At 42.5% G+C, this 20,806-nt stretch overlaps 1 protein-coding gene across 2 annotated transcripts in view; it reads left to right on the forward strand.

Annotated features, from left to right (window-relative positions):
- Nucleotides 1-20,806, forward strand: part of LRP8 (LDL receptor related protein 8) — a 277,677-nt gene that overhangs the window by 1,920 nt on the left and 254,951 nt on the right. The gene's annotated exons all lie outside the window — the stretch shown is intronic.

The following is a 20,806-nucleotide window of genomic DNA, read 5'->3' on the forward strand; positions in this document are numbered from 1 at the left end:
TTCCCCGGCCCCCTTTCGGGTTGGCTGCTGGGAGACAACAGATCGGTCACGTGGCACAAGCTGCCTATAGAAAAGTCTAGGAAGGGCTCACTGCTTTTTATTTGGCGCACCCTCGGCCATCCTCCTCCAGACCTTCCCTTGTGCCCTTGAGTCGGTTAGAGGACAGGCTGTCAAGGTCTTCTGGGGAAAGTGCCCTGACAGGCTAAATTTACAAAGGCAAAGCGGTTTTATTATTGCACCGTCAAAGTGAAATGCTTATCGATGGGGATGATTAAACTCTTTACCTACAAAACCTTGTTCTGGTGGTGATTCATCCTGAAAAATTTTAAGTTCGTTGAAAGAAAAGGAGGACTTGTGGCACCTTAGAGACTAACAAATTTATTAGAGCGTAAGCTTTCGTGAGCTACAGCTCACTTCATCGGATGCATCCTTTTCTTTTTGGGAATACAGATTAACACAGCCAATACTCTGAAATCTGTCATTTTTTCCCCCAGTAATTCTTGTATATACATACTTAAATTTAACTTCTTTCAAGATCTGTCCTATGAGCAACTTAAAAAAAAACAAAACACCAGGAACTAAACTTGAACAATGATTTCTCCTTAGGGTTTTCTCACATACACAGGATTTGTCAAAACAAGGATATAACAGTAGGAGGAAAGAGTAGAACCATAAAAAGTCACTGTTTAACGTATGGAGGAGGAAGATTTTGCAAACTATAACTCTCTGCCTCTTTAATGAACTTTGACAGATTTCAGAGTAGCAGCCGTGTTAGTCTGTATTCGCAAAAAGAAAAGGAGTACTTGTGGCATCTTAGAGACTAACAAATTTATTTGAGCATAAGCTTTCTTAAGCTACAGCATCCGATGAAGTGAGCTGTAGCTCATGAAAGCTTATGCTCAAATAAATTTGTTAGTCTCTAAGGTGTCACAAGTACTCCTTTTCTTTTTGAAAAAAATATAGTGAACTAGCTAGTGTGCATGTGCACAACTGCTTACTATTCGATAGAATCAGAACTACTCAGTTGTGTGTTATCAAGCCCCTGTGCTGCTAACAGAATATAGTAGTGTAAGTGGGAGAAGAAGATTGTTTATGCTTTTGGAGCAGGGCGGCTTGGAGTTCTACCTCCTCTGTTCCTGTGATGTCTCAGTTGGCCTTGGGGTTATGGTTGTCAATATGCCAAAGTCCCAGACAGTTGCATATTTGTTATGCTATCAGTACACATGCTTGTCCCTTGTGTGTTGCCATGTAAGTTCTGTGGGTAGCAGCATGTCTCTCAACCGAAATATGCTAGAAACATCTATGAAAGCTAAGAAATATGGAATTAAGTTCATTGTATTTACAAGAGACAAAACAGCACTGCAGGTTTTGCTGTGGCAACTGACCTGAAATACCAAAGGCATGTCTTGAGAATTATATACTGTATAGGATAATGGCATTGAATTCACACTTTGTTGTAATTCATGGGGTGAGCTCTGGAGACTTCATAAACCACAAGAACATAACATGAGCAGCTGATGAATGGCAGCAGAGTCTAGGGAATAAGTTACGGTCATGCATTTTTCACTCTATTTCTTCCTATTAACATCCTTGCAGTTTTTAATCAATTTAAAATTTACAGTCTCATCTTACAGTCCTTTCTTAGGCAAAAGTTCCACTGAATTCAGTGGGAGTTTTGTTTGTATAAAGGTTGTGTGGTCATGGCCTGAATGGATTCTTAATGTTCTGATTATTTTATTCCAACTCAAAATGAATAGTCCTTTACCCTCTGAATAGTCCCATTAGAATCAGTGAGACTTCTTAAAAAGCAAGAATGAATAAGGATCAGGACCTCCCCACCCCTAGGCCTCCCATGAAATACTGAGTCAGAAAAGATAAGGAATGTAAAAATGATATTTTGATGAAGCTCTGATTTGGTTATATTGTGCCATGTCAGATGGGTCAGGTGTGTAATTGTGTTTTCTTAGAGTTTGACTTCTGCAGCTTTTAGAGTTTTTTGAAAAAATGTATTTTATGGCATGTAACTTGGATCCTGTTTGCTGGTAAATGTTAACAAAGGGGTCATTGGTACATATGTAAGGAATTCTACTATATTGTAGAGTGCAGACTAGCATATGAACATGGATTAGGTGGGTGTATTATAGAAATTTCCCATATGGACTGATCATTTAATTAAGATATGGAATTTGCAGTGGACTTCATTCAAATTAAGTTTTTTACATGCTTATTTTTGCTGGCTTGTATTTACTTATTGCTGAACATTGATTTCTCTGAAATAATGTTAAAAGGAAAATATATGTGTGTTTATAATATAAAACACAGGAATATACAGACTATTACATTTTAAGGGATACATAATATATGTAGGTTTCAGATATAATATGTACCCAGAGTATGTTCAGTATGCTTTTGTTTCTAGATTAACACACTCCTTTTGTTGCTACTGAAGATACAATAAGATATTAAAATCAGTATTTGGAATTTGCACATTCCAAGAACTTGAATTTTCCACAGTTAACTACTGAAGGAGTGATGGACAGGGAAAAGGAAAATATATATAGCCCTGTAGTAGCAAATGCTGTGGCAGACCATTCCATTCTCAGTCTCTATATTCAGTTAGCTCAGAACTTTCTCAGAAGTATGTGGTATGCATGTGTTAACGGATTTCTTATTGTATTTATCTTCACTTCTAGGAGAAACAGGATAACTCTTGTTTCAGAGTAGCAGCCATGTTAGTCTGTAGTCGCAAAAAGAAAAGGAGTACTTGTGGCACCTTAGAGACTAACAAATTTATTTGAGCATAAGCTTTTGTGAGCTACAGCTCACTTCATCGGATGCATTCGGTGGAAAATAAATTTCAAATCAAATAAATTTGTTAGTCTCTAAGGTGCCAACAAATTTATTTGAGCAGAAGCTTTCGTGAGCTACAGCTCACTTGAGCAGAAGCTTTTGTGAGCCACAAGTGAGCTGTAGCTCACAAAAGCTTCTGCTCAAATAAAGTTGTTAGCCTCTAAGATGCCACAAGTACTCCTTTTCTTTTTGCGAATACAGACTAACACGGCTGCTACTCTGAAATAATTAATTAAGATGAGCTAATATCAGCAGGAGAAAAAAACTTTTGTAGTGATAATCAAGATGGCCTATTTAGACAGTTGACAAAAAGGTGTGAGGATACTTAACATGGGGAAATAGATTCAATATGTGTAATGACCCAGCCACTCCCAGTCTCTATTCAAACCCAAGTTAATGATATCTAGTTTGCATATTAATTTAAGCTCAGCAGTTTCTCATTGGAGTCTGTTTTTGAAGCTTTTCTGTACAGCTCACTGTAGAGGCTTGAAAAAATCTGACAAATACTGATACCTTTGTCTGTTTCTAATGGACAAGAGCCCAGGTGGCTTTGTTTTGTTTGCTTCTGTTTTTTGATTATTAGCCAGTAATGCATACTGCTCTAGGAGCAGGGCAAACTGCAGCAACAGTGAAGCTCATGCGCTGGGTGAAATTCATCGCTGGTGTGACTCTGGAGGCTTGTGAAAGTCACACCAGGGATGAATTTGTCTGAGTGTTTTCCTCCCCTTTCTCCCTGCCTTGTATTTTAGCTAATTTCTTGATTATGGATTTTTAAAAAATAGACAGTACTCTTGTGTTTTAGACCTAACCTACTTGCAGTGGCTCTTTGATGATTTTAGATTTTTGAAACCCAAAGCTCAGATATATTTGCTGTTCTTGTCACAGGGAGGGAGCAGGTTTGAAAGGGCTATAGGGGAAATTGTAAGTGGGAGAGGCAGATGGATTTTGGAATCTAAGGAGGGGTCAAGTTGAGAAGTTTGCTGTGTGGGAGGTTCAGAAGCATTGGCAGTAGGGCGTTAGGAATGGGACATTCATTATTGAGGGGATACTAGTTTGGCATGAATGTCTCTCGCTCCCTGTACTATCTACTTCACTTTCTGGCCTTGCTGCTAGCTCTCTTGCTCACCACACTCCTCACATTTTGGAATTTTTAAATTCGAACTTGAAGCGCATAGTGTCCATACTGAGCTCCACCCTTCTGAATCATTACACATCTTGATGAAGTGAGCTGTAGCTCACGAAAGCTTATGCTCTAATAAATTTGTTAGTCTCTAAGGTGCCACAAGTACTCCTTTTCTTTTTGCGAATACAGACTAACACGGCTGCTACTCTGAAACCTGTGATTACACATCTTGTAAGAGGTTTCTGATCCCTATATTTTTTCCAAGCCCCCAGAAAAATGTGTGGATTCTGTTTGAGTTTTCGAGTATTGCTTCTTGTTTTACTGCACTGTTGCAGTGCCCCTAGTCTAAAGCAATTGGTCTATTCCTATGTAACTCTCCTCTAGCACAAACGTCTGGTTCTAGCTAAAGGGAAGCTGCATACTTTTATGCTATATGGTTAGGAAGTGTTAGAAATGCGGAGCCTAATTTTTTCTAAAATGCCTTTTCCTGTTAAAATCATTAATATTTTATATTAATTAATTAATATATTAATATATTCCAAGGTGGGGGTATGAGCCTTTTGTATTAATTCATGCAAATTTTTCTGCTTCATGAAAATTCTTGCTGAAATACAAAAGATAACTTGTAAAGTCTAATTAATGTGTTACAATAATTCTGTGAACTACGTACAAAAAATCTAATGTTAAAATAATGTCAGGAGTTAGGCTTTAAATAAAGGGAAGCCAGGAAATTCAGAGTGGGGGTTAAAACTCCATTTTAATGCTACCTCAGTAAAGATACTGTGGTGTAATAAGCCGATGATCGGTCCAGCAGACCTGGGCTCTGTTTTATTACCTGTTACCTTTGCCTCCAAACAGAAGGTGAACCTTCATATCTCTTCAGAGGTTTGAATCTGAAGAGTCATGATGGTGATGCACGTATGAGGCTTGAATTTGGTTTGCTATATATTGAAACAACTAGCACCTCCACAGTGCTCTTCAGTAAGGTGAGTGAGTAACATTACTCCCATTATACAGGTGACGAAACTATGGCACAGAGAGCTAGTGTATGGTCAAGGGCATACAGTAAATCTGTGGCAGAACCAGGAGCAGAACTCAGATGTCCTAAATCCAACTGTCCAATCCACTTGAGCATGCTGCCTGCCCAAAGACACCTGTGGGACTAATGATAAAATTTCATTCTTCATTCCAGATTACCTGGCTTTTGTAGTTCTGAGTCAGAACCTGGCAGTTAGTCTAACCTTGCAGAGTTAACACAAGGAGTGAAATTAACAGTAGAGCTCTAGAATCTACTAAAGAATGGGATTTATAAGAGGTTTAGATTAGAATAACACTGAGGGCCATTAGCCGGGGCCTTGCTATCAAATTGCTGTAAAGGAGATGTTTTCTTTCTGACAGGTTTCAGAGTAGCAGCCGTGTTAGTCTGTATTCGCAAAAAGAAAAGGAGTACTTGTGGCACCTTAGAGACTAACAAATTTATTTGAGCATAAGCTTTCGTGAGCTACAGCTCACTGCATCCGATGAAGTGAGCTGTAGCTGACGAAAGCTTATGCTCAAATAAATTTGTTAGTCTCTAAGGTGCCACAAGTACTCCTTTTTTGTTTTCTTTCTGAGACATTAATATTATTTTAATATTTATTAAATGATTGACAGTGTGGTTGGTGCTGTCAGCTCATTCTATGAAGTCACAAGGCTGCCTCTATGTTTTACTGAAAAACGTCCCAGTATCTGAGATTTGCAGAGCTGCTATATGGTGCCCAGCACATACTTCTCCAGACACTATGCCCTAGTCGATGCCTCTAGATCCGATTTGGCAGTGAAGTTCTTTCCTCAGTTCTAGACTTGATGCTGAAGCTCCCCCTCCTTAGAGGGATACTGCTTAGGAGTCACCTGAAGTGGAGCAGCCATAGGGATGCTACTTGATGAACAAAAAGAAGTTACTGCACAGGGTAAGGAACTGTGGTTCTTTGATATGCATGTCTCTGTGTGGCCTATACTTCTTGGCCTCCTTCTCCTTTGCTTCAGGATTTCCCTCTGAGACTTGACAATAGAGAAGGGTGGTTTGCCCATGCAGCCTGATACATATATTCATGCCCCGCACTGAGGCTGTATGGGCCAAATGGATACTGTTCATGAAAATCTCCGATCAAAGGTGCATAGGGCACATGAGCACCTGACGTGGAGGACCCACAGGGGGACATGTCTCGAAGAGCCACAGTTACTGCACAGGGTGAGTAACCTCTTTTTGGCCAACAAGAAATTTGACACTAGCTAAAAAATGCTTGGGAAATTTTACCTCGTTGTGTATTTTGTTCATCTCACCTCATTTCCTCCCTACATTCCCCTTTCATAACAAACAACAAAAAAATCAAACCCCAACCCAGTTGCAAAGTTTAGCATCCATAGCTGCTATATTTAAACAAAGATGTAAATTCTCTCAGAGCTTGGAAAACAGTGCTGTACCCCTGGCTAGTAGAAATAACAATTAGCATTAAAATTAACACCTGTTAAAGGTAATAGGTGATTCTGTTGCATTTATTACATAATTTAAAAGGTGTATATTTCATGGACAAGTTTCTCTGATGGCAGATTAGCAAACAGGTTCAAACAGAGGCTGTGGAACAATCTCAGTCAGGATTTTGGTTCACACTGGCGTGTTGAAATTGCATGTTTTACTTAGAGACATTGCTGGGGTGAATTTTTCTCTCCGTTACAATGGTGTTATTGAGAACTGAATTTGTTCTCATTTCTATAAAGTAATATGCTATGTATATCTGCTAAATGAGCCAGTTAATGTTGGTCCTTGCAGTTGAATAAGGATTAAGAAACTAGTGCCGTTCTCTCCAGTTTTTTCTTCTCTGGAGGAACTCTGATTGGGGCATAGTACTTCAAAAAGTAGGGATTTAGAGCAGGGAGAAATCCTATCCCGAGGCCTGTGATATAAATACAGAAACTCCTCCCAGGGGAGTATGATAGATAGAGTATATTTTATCTTCATGATTGCAGGCTTCATGAAATAAAACATACATATGTGAGAAACATGGAGCCATTTGTAGGCCTGCACCATGCACTTCTCTGCCTTGCTGGAATCTTTCCTTCAAGTACCCCTGCATAAGTTTGGCCAGTAGCGTTCACACCTCCACTTTCCAGCCAGAAATGCCAGTTCTCCAGCAGCAATGCACAGAGTCTTTTATCAACACTCACTTGCCCTGGCATTGAAAGAGACTGTGCAAAGCCTGGATGAGAGCACCAACAACTTTTTCATAGCTGATTATGTACAAGATTACATGAATGTTTGCTGACCTTTTTTGTAAGTACTTGTGGAAAGGATTGACAGCTCCTACACAAACAGCGCACTTCAGGCCTCTGGGAGCTACTAAATTCACTGTGCATACACACATTCAGTTCATCACTTTTATTTTTAAACTTTGGGAATTAACTCCAAACTCTGTGTACTACGATTAAAAGGTTATTGATGTGGAGACTGAATGACTTAGGGGATTGGTTCTGACATAGTTACCTCTCTATCATTGGCTCAGATCCAGTTCAGGTCGGCAGCATCCAAAAGGCATTCCCATCCAATGAACACTTGGTGGGCTATGAAAATAGTTCGTGATCTCAGACAAGTTCTTAGTGGATACATGTCCTCAAAATAAAAACCACCACTACAATTGGCACTCTTGTTTGACTGAGTGGTTATGGAGACTCAACTACTTTCATGCCAGAAATGATCCCTGGAGGTTAGAGTTGAGACACATTAGCAGAGCACTCTGCATTATTGCTGCCAAAACCAGAATTGTCCTGTGGGATTGTAGGAAGCTACAGTCCTCAGGGTTATCAATCTGGCATCTTTCATCCACACTAAAGTTTACTTTTTGAAAGCATATTTGTTTTTAAGCTAGAAATTGGAACATACTTTCTTGGGGTATGTCTTCACTATGGCAGTGATTTAATGTGGCTGTGTAGTCGCGGCTCCAGTGAGAGAGCTCTCACAGCACTGTAAAAAAATCACCCCCATGAGGGGAGTAGCTACCAGTGCTGGGAGCCTGGCTACCAGCACTGGTGCACTGTTTACATTGCTACTTTACAGGGCTGAAACTTGCATCGCTCAGGGATGTGTTTTTTCACACCCCTGAGCAAGAAAGTTTCAATGCTGTAAATTGGCAGTGTAGACAAGGCCTTACTGGTGGTTTTCCATCCTTGTCTGTGCATGCTGGGTGGTTATTACAGAGTTGCTCATGAGAGTGGGTTTGTGCATGCTTGCTTGCTAGTTACAGGGATGCTCATCAGAACTGGGTTGTACATATTTTTTTGTTAAAGAGTGCTGGGTGTTTTTAAGTGCAGGAATATGCTTAGTGGGGAAAGAGGTGTTTTGTTCTCCCAGGGAGGGGAATCTAATTCAGGACTGACCTTGCCCCAACCCTTTCTTGTGGGTGAACATGAGCGTGAATATTACAATTAGTGATTGATGGAGGGTTGTAGGAAGAAAGTAGCACCTTCTTACATCAATTTCAAGCTACCTCTTTCTCACTAAGAGTGGCACTGATTGGCTCTGGAGGGAGACACAACCATCTCACTTTATCCAAAATATGTTGGCACTAGTGACAGAAATGGGAATTTTTGAAAGTAGGAAAGAACCTAGGGGAGAGCTGGGGCAAAGAATTGAAATCACTGAAGACTTTTCTTAAAGCTGTTTCCTAAACCAGTCTAAACTCAGAATTTATTCCAGTGTCGCTGTTTTGCGCTGCCTGGTCAGATGAATTTGAATCACTTGCAGAAGAGGTTATTCGATACATAAGGTTTACATTTAATATAGAAAAGGGCATGTGTAATGTCATTTTTGTGTGATAAATACCAAGCAATATCAGGTTTCAGAGTAGCAGCCGTGTTAGTCTGTATCAGCAAAAAGAACAGGAGTACTTGTGGCACCTTATAGACTAACAAATTTATTAGAGAATAAGCTTTTGTGGGTTACAGCGCAGTTCATCAGTTATTTTATGGCTTTTGTATTGTTTCTTCAAGCAGATATTTTCACAGCAATTTGTTGTATAAAAACCTGTAAGTTTCACTGTCTGACATTGGATATCTGACAGCCAATTCGTGCAGAAATTCTTCTAAGACTCGTTGTCTGCGTGTCTATGTGTGTGTCAGTTTTATTCCTCATGGAGCTTTTACTTGACTTTAAAATCTTGTCTGTGTATGAGCTGTAAGATCTAGAAATCAGAATATTGACTGACTGTCCAGGGACTTTGAGAAGGTGTTTTCTGTGAGTCTGGCTAAATTCATGGTGGTATTTTATGTGATTTCCAGTAGTTTTCCATCTATTTCAGCTGATGGCACTCTCTATAGATTACAGTAGAAATGCTGAGAAATATAATGTTAGTTTGGGGCTTGGTCTGATTTATGCTGCTTAAATTCTTAGGAATGTGTTTTTCTTCATTGTGCTAAGGGCCACAGATCCACTGGAATGGCTGCTTCACCCTGCGTTCAGTTTAGTGGTGGCAGTGGAATGCTCCACTCCTGAAATCCTCACCAGCTCCATTCTGTCTCCTTAGGGGCGAACAGGTGGGTTCCACTAGACCTCCCTGCTGCACAAGTCTCTGAGGAAAATCCCAGTGTTTTATTTCAGTTTTCTGACTAACAGTTTGGCTCAATCATTTGTATAAATCCCAGCTGAATCACAGGGTTTTGTTTGCCTTTGGGGAGTTCTGCTTTGTCTTTTGAGGGGAAGAGAAAGCTAAACGGAGAAAGCCAAGGCCAAAAGGACAGGGCTCTGTGTTTTTTCTCCCCTTTATTGAAAATCAGATTGAAGAGTTTGGCCTTCACTGTGGGCAGGCTGCAGTTTTTCCCCTCAGGTTCCAGTGTGGGCAGGTGTCCCCTTGGCCTGCCTTGCCCTGGGCAGGAAAGAAGCAAGGCAGGATTGGAAATCTGGCTTCCCCCCCATCCCATCTCCACGAGGGGAGCAACGTTCAAAGAGGAGTGCATCAGATGGAAGATCATTTCTGTCTCCAGAACCTGCACCAGCAGCCATGCTCGTGACTTTGAAGCCAGCCACCTCCTCCCCATTTGGGTTCCCTTGGGCTGCAAATGGAAGGCTTTTGGATGCAGTGCTAAAGAGTGTGGTAAGGGCCCTTGGGGAAACACAGGCCCATGTGAGACCCCTTAAAGTTGGGAGGAGTAGAGCCATATGGCCTCCCACCCTGTGCACCTGGTTCCAAGGCATTACATTTTTGGCGATTCCATGCTTGAATTTGAGCCAATTTCTTGGAGAGATCCAGAAGCAGGTCCCAGATTGGGAGAGGAGACAATAAGAACAGCTTCTGAGAGTAGGGAAAGCTCTAATCACCAGGATGAAACAAGGTCAGAGGGCCAAACACAGAAAATGTGGGGGGGAGGGAAAGGCGGGGGAAGAAAAAGAATTCTTCCTATTTTGGGGAGGAAGCCCAGCTGTCTGAATCAGAGTTAGGAGATCAAATAATTATAACAGATTTATTCTATTTTATTGAGAGTGGACTCTTTCAGTCACCGTGCTCGGGAGGTCTGTGGCTGCCCTAGATATGTAACCACATAGCCCTTTTTATATTTCCTGAGAAGATCTAATAAGAGAGAAACAGGAATTTCCAGGTACATCTAAAAGACTAGGAAAGTGCCAGGGGAGTGTAAACTGCAGGAGGCAGCTAGGAAGGTTGGAGAGGAAGAAAGGAAGTCTGCTAGGAAGAAAGTCTCTAGGGATGAAAGGTTGTTTATATGCCAGTACCATTCACTCCTTAGCCCAGAGGTGGGCAAACTACGGCCTGGACTGTCCTGCCCATCCCTTGAGCTCCCGGCAGGGGAGGCTAGCCCCCAGCCCCTCCCCTGCTGTCCTTCTTCCCCCGCAGCCTCAGCTCGCTGTGCCGCCAGAGCTCTGGGTGGCAGGGCTGCGAGCTCCTGCCAGGCAGCGTGGCTGCGAGAGCCGCTGGCCGGCCTCAGTCCTTCAGACTGCGCAGCAGTGTGGCTGGCTCTGGCTGGGTGGCATGGCTGCCAGTCATGGTGCTCTGAGCAGCATGGTAAGGGGGTGAGGAGCGGGGAGTTTGGATAGGTGTGGGAGTCCCGGGGGGCCTGTCAAGGGCGGGGATGTGGATAGGGGTCGGGCCAGTCAGGGAGCAGGGGGGGCTGAATAGGGGGTGGGGTCCCGGGAGGGAGTGGTCAGGGGACAAGGAGCGGGATAGTTGGATGGGTTGGGGGTTCTGAGGGGAGCAGTCAGGGGGTGGGAAGTGGGCAGGGGCCAGGCTGTTTGGGGAGACACAGCCTTCCCTACCTGGTTTTGGAACCCCGTTGTGGCCCTCAGGCCAAAAAGTTTGCCCACCCCTCCCTTAGCCTCTCTACTGAGATAGCTAGCACGGGGGCTAATTTTGATGGTATTTGTATTGTTTACAATACAGAGACCTATTGTTGGGAACTAGAGAGACCACAAACTCATTTCACATCATCATGTGGTCAGTTGGGTCATGACTGACCTGCAGTAGAGCTGACAGGCCCCATATCTCGTTATCAAGTCCCTAAACCATTGAAACTTTAGCAGTGGGTGCATGACATTGTGTAAAATGGGGGTTTTGCTTCATTCTTCACTATTATTCCTTGTGGAATCTGCTTGCACAGTGCACAACCTATTGTAGGTTTCAGAGTAGCAGCTGTGTTAGTCTGTATTCGCAAAAAGAAAAGGAGTACTTGTGGCACCTTAGAGACTAACAAATTTATTAGAGCATAAGCTTTCGTGAGCTACAGCTCACTTCATCATCGGATGCATTTGGTGGAAAAAACAGAGGAGAGATTTATATACACACACACAGAGAACATGAAACAATGGGTTTATCATACACACTGTAAGGAGAGTGATCACTTAAGATAAGCCATCACCAACAGCAGGGGGGGGAAGGAGGAAAACCTTTCATGGTGACAAGCAGGTAGGCTAATTCCAGCAGTTAACAAGAATATCAGAGGAACAGTGGGGGGTGGGGTGGGAGGGAGAAATACCACGGGGAAATAGTTTTACTTTGTGTAATGACTCATCCATTCCCAGTCTCTATTCAAGCCTAAGTTAATTGTATCCAGTTTGCAAATTAATTCCAATTCAGCAGTCTCTCGTTGGAGTCTGTTTTGAAGCTTTTTGTTGAAGTATAGCCACTCTTAGGTCTGTGATCGAGTGACCAGAGAGATTGAAGTGTTCTCCAACTGGTTTTTGAATGTTATAATTCTTGACGTCTGATTTGTGTCCATTCATTCTTTTACGTAGAGACTGTCCAGTTTGGCCAATGTACATGGCAGAGGGGCATTGCTGGCACATGATGGCATATATCACATTGGTAGATGCGCAGGTGAACGAGCCTCTGATAGTGTGGCTGATGTGATTAGGCCCTATGATGGTATCCCCTGAATAGATATGTGGACAGAGTTGGCAACGGGCTTTGTTGCAAGGATAGGTTCCTGGTTAGTGGTTCTGTTGTGTGGTGTGTGGTTGCTGGTGAGTATTTGCTTCAGATTGGGGGCTGTCTGTAAGCAAGGACTGGTCTGTCTCCCAAGATCTGAGAGAGCGATGGCTCGTCCTTCAGGATAGGTTGTAGATCCTTGATGATGCGTTGGAGGGGTTTTAGTTGGGGGCTGAAGGTGATGGCTAGTGGCGTTCTGTTGTTTTCTTTGTTGGGCCTGTCCTGTAGTAGGTGACTTCTGGGTACTCTTCTGGCTCTGTCAATCTGTTTCTTCACTTCAGCAGGTGGGTACTGTAGTTGTAGGAATGCATGATAGAGATCTAGTAGGTGTTTGTCTCTGTCTGAGGGGTTGGAGCAAATGCGGTTATATCGTAGCGCTTGGCTGTAGACAATGGATCGAGTGGTATGATCTGGATGAAAGCTAGAGGCATGTAGGTAGGAATAGCGGTCAGTAGGTTTCCGATATAGGGTGGTGTTTATGTGACCATCGCTTATTAGCACCGTAGTGTCCAGGAAGTGGATCTCTTGTGTGGACTGGTCCAGGCTGAGGTTGATGGTGGGATGGAAATTGTTGAAATCATGGTGGAATGCCTCAAGAGCTTCTTTTCCATGGGTCCAGATGATGAAGATGTCATCAATGTAGCGCAAGTAGAGTAGGGGCATTAGGGAACGAGAGCTGAGGAAGCGTTGTTCTAAGTCAGCCATAAAAATGTTGGCATACTGTGGGGCCATGCGGGTACCCATCGCAGTGCCGCTGATTTGAAGGTATACATTGTCACCAAATGTGAAATAGTTATGGGTCAGGACAAAGTCACAAAGTTCTGCCACCAGGTTAGCCGTGACAGTATCGGGGATACTGTTCCTGACGGCTTGTAGTCCATCTTTGTGTGGAATGCCCCTAATGTGCATTTACTGCTGGAATAAGAAATGGGTAGGAAAACAAAAACGTTTAACTTACCTGAATAGCAGATGGTGAGACAACCAGGCCCCTAAAACCTATGTAGGCTATTAAATAAATGGCCTGATTTTTCAAAATAAAGAAGTGGCCTGTTGAAGTCAGTTGGAACTGCTGAGTACTTAGCATGTTTGAAAATCAGGTCATCTATTCAGGAACCTATAGATGAGATTAAATGTCTAATTTGAAACACCCGTTTTTGAAAACATTGGCACCTATTCCTGGATTTACCTTGAGCAAGTCACTTCACCTCTCTGCATCTCAGTTTAGTGAAAGGGGGTAATAATGCTTGCTCATCTTTGTATAGTGTTTTGCAGTCTATGTATGAAAAGGGCTCTACAAGAATTAAGTAATATTAGTATATTCTTATAAGCTGTGAACAACAACAAAAAATCAACAAATTAGTATTAGGTCCAGACAAGTGGTTTTCAGTATTAGTGGAAGGAGCTTCAGAAGCCATTGAGAACATTGATTTCATCCCAGATGGTGTCCCAGAGGGAAGTTTTGTGGCATCAGTTAACTTGTAGGTGACTCACACTGCCAGCCCAGGGTGAGAAATTGGCAGTTTGCCACATGCACAAGAAGAATGAGCCAAAATAGGAACAATGAGAGACAGAGAGAATGAGGTGTCTTCACATGAAGAAAAAATAATACATAGGGGTTCTTGGGGAGCTGTTTTTAAATGGGTTAGGAACACGACTACGTGCTTTGCTGGCAAGTAATTTCTCAGTCACATTTGTAAAAAAGAAAACCCATTTAGAAATATTCTACTATCCTACAGCACTAGATGCCAGTTTGTGCTGTAGCATTTTTGTAAGTTAGTGTTTGGGGCCATCACTGTAGAACGTGGAGATTTATTTTATTTTAAATAAAGACTCTGTAAAGTAGAAGGGCCACTTTCAGCTGAACCTATGCAGAACTCCTTCACCTTGTGGAATTCTGAAAATTTGGGCCGAAATCAGTACACCATATCCAAATACCCCTGGTTTTTGAGATGTACCTATCCAAATTTAATGGCTTGGGTTTATTTCTACTGCAGATAGGAAACCCAATGGACTGCATCCACTGGGGTTATGTGATTCCAGAGAAGCTGGCCATGCTACTCTGGGTGGTAGCAGCAGTGATGCTAGGCAATGCTCTCAGTGCAGAATTTCCAGCCTGGAAGTTAAGAGGCATGGAGAGTGCTTGGAAGACCATGGAAGCTGAGGCTGAACCTCGGTTATTCTGCTGTGTATCAAAGCAGAGTGTGAAGACCCGTTGGTTGTAATTGGGATAATGTAGCTGCTTATGTAGGTCTGATTTAGGGCTCAACCTAAATCATGCTGAAATCAATAGGAGTCATTTCATTGACTTGAATAGGAGTTGGAGCAGACCCATAGCTGATAGACATATATGTGTTTGTTAAATTTTTGAAAAAGGCTTGAATCAGCTTTCAGTCTCAGGTGCTAATGTTTCATACAGCTTTTGCATCTGTGCAATTAGGGGTAATTACGTTTGTAAACCAGATGTTCTGCAAATTTGCACTGCGATATGACTGGATGTTTCTGGCTGCAGAGATGTACTCTTGGGGGCATTTGGTTTTGGTATTTTTAATGTAAGAGAATTGCAAATTTCCACACAAATAGATTCATCCAGCTAGGAGCATAAAAAAGGAGCTTAAGATCCCATAGATAAAACCAGACTTTAATCAGTAAACATCTGCTGAGCTCTTCAGCAGCAACAGTATTGCCTCGAGTTTGTTAAGCTGTTTAGTGCTGAGTTTTTGTTTTCCAGGGTGTTTTTAGTGTCATTTGTAATTCAGGTGATGGAAGGGGAATAATGAAGGCTGAAATTTTCACTCTTCTCTCCTGAAACAAAATAGAAAATTTTGCATCTCAAGCCTTCAAGGGAAGTAGGAATTATACCACTGTTAATCTGCATTCTAAAGTGTGCTAATACACTTCACACTGGAGAAAGAAATGGAGTTTTAAAAAAAGTCAAAGTGGAACATGAACAAAGAATGTGGATGTAGTTCTAGAATGATTTATGATTTCTGTTTTATAAACACAAAATATTCTCAAAAGTTTTTTAGTCTTGGGATGTTGTAACTCACTTCCCCACTTTGCCACATATATACAAACACATATACTTTTGGTGGTGTAGCTCTAGAAAGGCTTTCTCAAACTTCATTGCACCGCGACCCCTTTCTGACAACAAAAATTACTACATGACTCCAGGAGCAGGGACTGAAGCGTGAGCCTGCCTGAGCCCCATTGCCCTGGGCAAGGGGTGGTGCCAAAGCCCCACCACCCTGGGTGCAGGGGGCCAAAGCCCAAGGAGAAAGGCTTCAGTCCCAGGTGGGGGGGGTCTGTAACCTGAGCCCCACCACCCAGGGCTGAAGCCCTCGGGCTTCAAACCCAGGCGGTGGGGCTCAGGCTTCGGCTCTGGCCCCGGGAGCCCCAGCAAGTCTAATACCAGCCCTGGCAACCCCATTAAAAAGGGGTTGCAACCCACTTTGGGGTCCTGACCGACAGTTTGAGAACTGCTGTTCTATTTGTTTCTATATTATTAAGTGGCTATATCATTTCAACACTATCAAATGGAAGACTCATTGAAATGGAAAAAAATTAAATCCGGCTCTTTTTATGAAGCAAATATACCATATTAAATATTGTGAGCAAATGTCCTTGCTGTGATACTGTTTAGGTGCACCAGCACTTCAGAGACAACAAGGATGAAAATAACTGGTCCTCAACTTGGTATACCCACCTATTCAATTAGACCCTCAAGGTGACGGGTCTCCTTTAAAGCCAGCTTTTACTTAGTAAATCCTTCCCGTATTAGTTTTGGTTTTTTTACAACATCCAAGAGATATACTTTGGCAAGCAACAATAGCTTCTAGCAAGGAACCAGAGATGACAACACGTAAAAATAATGACTTTTAAAACTTCATAGGACCATATATGGAACAAAATATTTTCAAAGTAAACTCAGTTCTGGTCCAAAGTGTCCATTTCTGATTCCGTCTCAGCTTTACTAAACTATGGTCCAGTCCTGCAAGATGCTGAGCAAACTGGTCTATTAAAGTCAATGGAAGATGAAAGCCGTTCATTATCAAGATCTAGTGAGTCACAAATTTAGTAGCCACTTCTGTTGTAAAGAAATATGACAGGTTTCAGAGTAGCAGCCGTGTTAGTCTGTATTCGCAAAAAGAAAAGGAGTACTTGTGGCACCTTAGAGACTAACATTTATTTGAGCATAAGCTTTCGTGAGCTACAGCTCACTTCATCGGATGCATTCGATGCATTCCACCCACCCGCACCCCCTCCTGCACCCCAATCCCATTCCCCAGCCTGGAGCCCCCTTCTGCACCAAATTCCCTCCCAGAGCCCACACCCCTCACCCTCTCCTGCACCCCAACACTCTCAACCAGCCCAGAGCTCCCTCCTGCACCCAAACTCCCTTCCAGACTCCACACCCCCTCCATTAATATAGTAGAAATGTGCGGCCCGTGACTACTTACCAAAATTATTGGAGTGGCCCCCTGCGAAAATTATTGCCCACCCCTGCCCTAGAGGGTTTCAAAATTTGGTGTTTAGTTCTTAGACTCCTTTACTCTCCAGCCCCAGCTAAGCTGCAGAAGTGCTTGATAGACAGCCAGTAAGTGAGTTGCTGTAGTTCTCTCCCTCTGCCTTGATGACAGCTGGAGCGTGCAGAGGAGGATATGGGTTCCATCAGTGCGGTGTTCCTTTGTGGTAGAAACAACTTTCAATTCATGGTGAGATGCATAGGCGCTGACTCCATGGGTGCTCCAGGGCTGGAGCATCCACGGGGAAAAATTAGTGGGTGCTCTAACTCACCAGCAGCCAAGCTCCCCGCCCCACCTCACCGCCACATCCCCGTTCCTCTGCCTACTTCCCAGCGTTTGCCACCGCAAAACAAGCTCCAGGAGGGAGGAGTGGGAATGTGGGACGCTCAGGGGAAGAGGCGAGGCCAGGGTGGGGATTTGGGGAAGGAGTCAAATTGAGGCAGGGAGGGGGCGGAGTTGGGGCGGCGATTTTGGGGAAGGGTTGGAATGGGGGCGGGGCGGGGTGGAGTCAGGGCAGGGCTGCGGGCAGAGGGGCGTCAAGCACCCACCGGCACCAGCAGAAGTCGATGCCTATGGAGACACTTTAATATTTTTAGTACCTGCTGGGCAATTTATTTTCTTCTTTATCCCAGAGTCAGAAAAGCCCTTGTAAAACTCAGAAGCTTAGCTACTGACTGTCAGCACCAGGAGCTGAACTTGAAATCTGTTGGAGCCAAAGGTCTCCAAGGTTAACCCAGCAGCTCTCAGGGGCACTGGGATATTTCCAGACATAGAATCATTAATCTTCAGAGTATGCAAGACCTTGATTTAACCTCTGAGCCCACTATGATCTCTGTTGTCATGCTGATATATTATTGGTCATTGTAAGAAGTCCAGTTTAATCCCAAAACAGAATTTAATTTATGTCTGTCAATCCTGAGACGTGAGACCAATCCATGAGAGTACCTTCCCTCTTATAGTATGACTGTTTACTTTGCTTAAGAACCTTTGGTGAAGGATCTTGTGAGAGGCTTTCTGACAGTTCAGGTACACTCTATCAGCTGGATCACCTTTGTCCACGTTTTTGATCTCCCTCACTAACAGATTGGTGAGGCATGATTTCCTTTTACAAAAGCTGTGTTGACTCTTCCCCAACATATTGTGTTCATCTGTGTGTCTGATAATTTTTTTTCTTTACTATAGTTTTCAATCAGTTTGCCTGGTTTCAGCAGTTTCAATCAGTTTCAATCAGTGAGGCTTACCCGCCTGTAATTGCCAGGGTTAGCTCTGGAGCCTTTTAAAAAATCAGTGTTACATTAGCTAGCTGCCTGTCATCTGGTATAGAGGCTGATTTAAGCAATAGGTTACATACTACAGTTAATAGTTCTGCAATTTCACATTTAAGTTCCTTCAGAACGCTTAAGTGAATACCATCTGGTTCTGGTGATTTATTACTGTTTAATTTATCAGTTTGTTCCAAAACCTTCTTTATTGACACCTCAGTCTGGGACAGGTCCTCAGATTTGTCACCTAAAAAGCATGGCTCAGTTGTGGGAATCTCCCTCACATACTCTGCAGTGAAGACTGATTCAAAGGATTCATTTAGCTTCTCCACAACAGCTTTGTCTTCCTTGAGTGCTCCTTCAGCACCTTGATCATCCAGTGGCCCCACAGAATTGTTAGGCAGGCTTCTTGTGTACATAAAAAAAAAAATCCTGTTAGTTTTTGTGTCTTCTGTTAGTTGCGTTTCAAATTCTTTTTTGGCCTGCCTCGTTATACTTTTTTATTTGACTTGCCAGAATTTTTTGAACCCCATTATAGTTTTCGCTATCACAATATCAGCAGGCAACGAGTTCTGCAGGTTGACTATGTGTTGTGTGAAGAAGTCTTTCCTTTTGTTTGTTTTAAACCTGTTACCTATTAATTTTATTCGGTGACCCCTAGTTCTTGTGTTATGTGAAGGAGTAAATAACATTTCCTTAGTCATTTTCTCCGCACCAGTGAAGATTTTATGGACCTCTAGGATATCCCCCCTTAGTTGTCTCTTCTCCAAGATGAAAAGTCCCAGTCTTTTTAATCTCTTCTCATTCAGAAGCTGTTCCAGATCCCTCATCATTTTTGTTGTGCTTCTCTGCATCTTTTCCAATTCCAATATATCTTTTTTGAGATGTGGCAACCAGATCTGCATGCAGTATTCAAAATGTGGGTGTACCATGGATTTATATAGTGGCATTATGATATTTTCTGTCTTACTATCTATCTCCTTCCTAATGGTCTTTAACATTCTGTTAGCTTTTTTGACTGCTGCTGCACATTGAGTGGATGTTTTTAGAGAACTATCCACAATGACTCCAAGATCCCTTTCTTGAGTGCTGACAGCTAATTTAGACCCCATCGTTTTGTATGTATAGTTGGGCTTTATGTTTTCCAATGTGCGTTACTTCGCATTTGTCTCCATGGGAAAAGCTGAAATGCTGCTATATGCAGATGATATAGCAATAAGTGTGTCCTCAAAAGAAAACCTAGAGGAAACTGTAAACTAGTGGTATGACCAGCTAAGCAGGCATGGAACGAAAATGAACATGACGAAGACTGAGGTCTGTGGGTCAGTAGAGGTGCCACAGGAAATGGGATATAGAGATTAATAGACTGCGACTAAACCAGACTGACCAGTTCAAGTACCTGTGTGGGTAGTTTATGGAAGATGGTGAGCTTGAATGTCAGATACAGTCCAGTCTGGGGAATGCTGAAATTGTGTGGAATAACGTCTCAGGTGTTGTATATGCCACTGAGACTGAAAGCTCAGTTGTGTAGAACTATGATGCGCCCAGAAACACTGTACGGTGAAGAAATATTGGTGGTAAAGAGAAGACCGGGTCAGTGCCTACAGGTGTTCTGAATGGGATGTCTGCTCAGTCACAAGAGTTACGTGAAGGGACAGATTGTAAAATAAAAGCATTAGGATGGAAATCAAAGTTTATGATGTGGCTGACAAAATCTAGGAAACTTGACTTTGCTTGTTCACATACATACAGAAGATGAATGAAGAGGATCTGGTGAAGATAGCGTGGCAGGAGAAGGTGGTAAGAAAGAGACCCCCAGGAAAGCCGAGGAAGCGGTGGACCGTTTGAATCAAAGATGATGATAAGCAGGTGGACCTTAGTGTTGCCTCGGACTGACAAAGATGACGGATGCTTGCAAGACAACCTGGCCCCAGATGATAAGATAAGGGAAAGAAGAAGAAGGTGGCCCAGAAAATGTGATCTAATACATCAAGCTGGATTACAGTGCCAGATCAGTCTACATGCAAGAAATTACAATGCATCTGTTTACTCAAAGGAAAAATCAACAGGCATTTGTGGGGCTTCGTCAGCATTATTCAGGCAGTGTTGTGTGCATATGGAGTGGCACTGATGAATGTACAGTATAACTCACCATGCTGTTACATGTCTAACAGAGAAAGGAAATGGCCGACAATGAGTACAGTGAGTCATTCAGGTGTAAATCATTCCTTCTTCTTGTGCCTACTGACTTTTAGAAGACATGGTGAACTGAATTTGAACAGGTTTCAGGGTGGTAGCCGTGTCAGTCTGTATCAGCAAAAAGAACGAGGAGTACTTGTGGCACCTTAGAGACTGTGTGTGTGTGTGTGTGTGTGTGTGTGTGTGTGTGTGTGTGTGTGTGTATATGTACAGAGAACATGGGTGTATGGTTTTTTCATGTTCTCTGTGTGTGTGTGTGTGTGTATATATATATATATATATATATATATATATATATATATATATATATATATATATATATATATATATACAGAGAACATGAAAAAACCATACACCCAATGTTCTCTGTACATATATGTCTTC

The sequence above is a fragment of the Dermochelys coriacea genome, chromosome 8 (genome assembly GCF_009764565.3).
Source record: "Dermochelys coriacea isolate rDerCor1 chromosome 8, rDerCor1.pri.v4, whole genome shotgun sequence".
Lineage (NCBI taxonomy): Eukaryota > Metazoa > Chordata > Testudines > Dermochelyidae > Dermochelys > Dermochelys coriacea.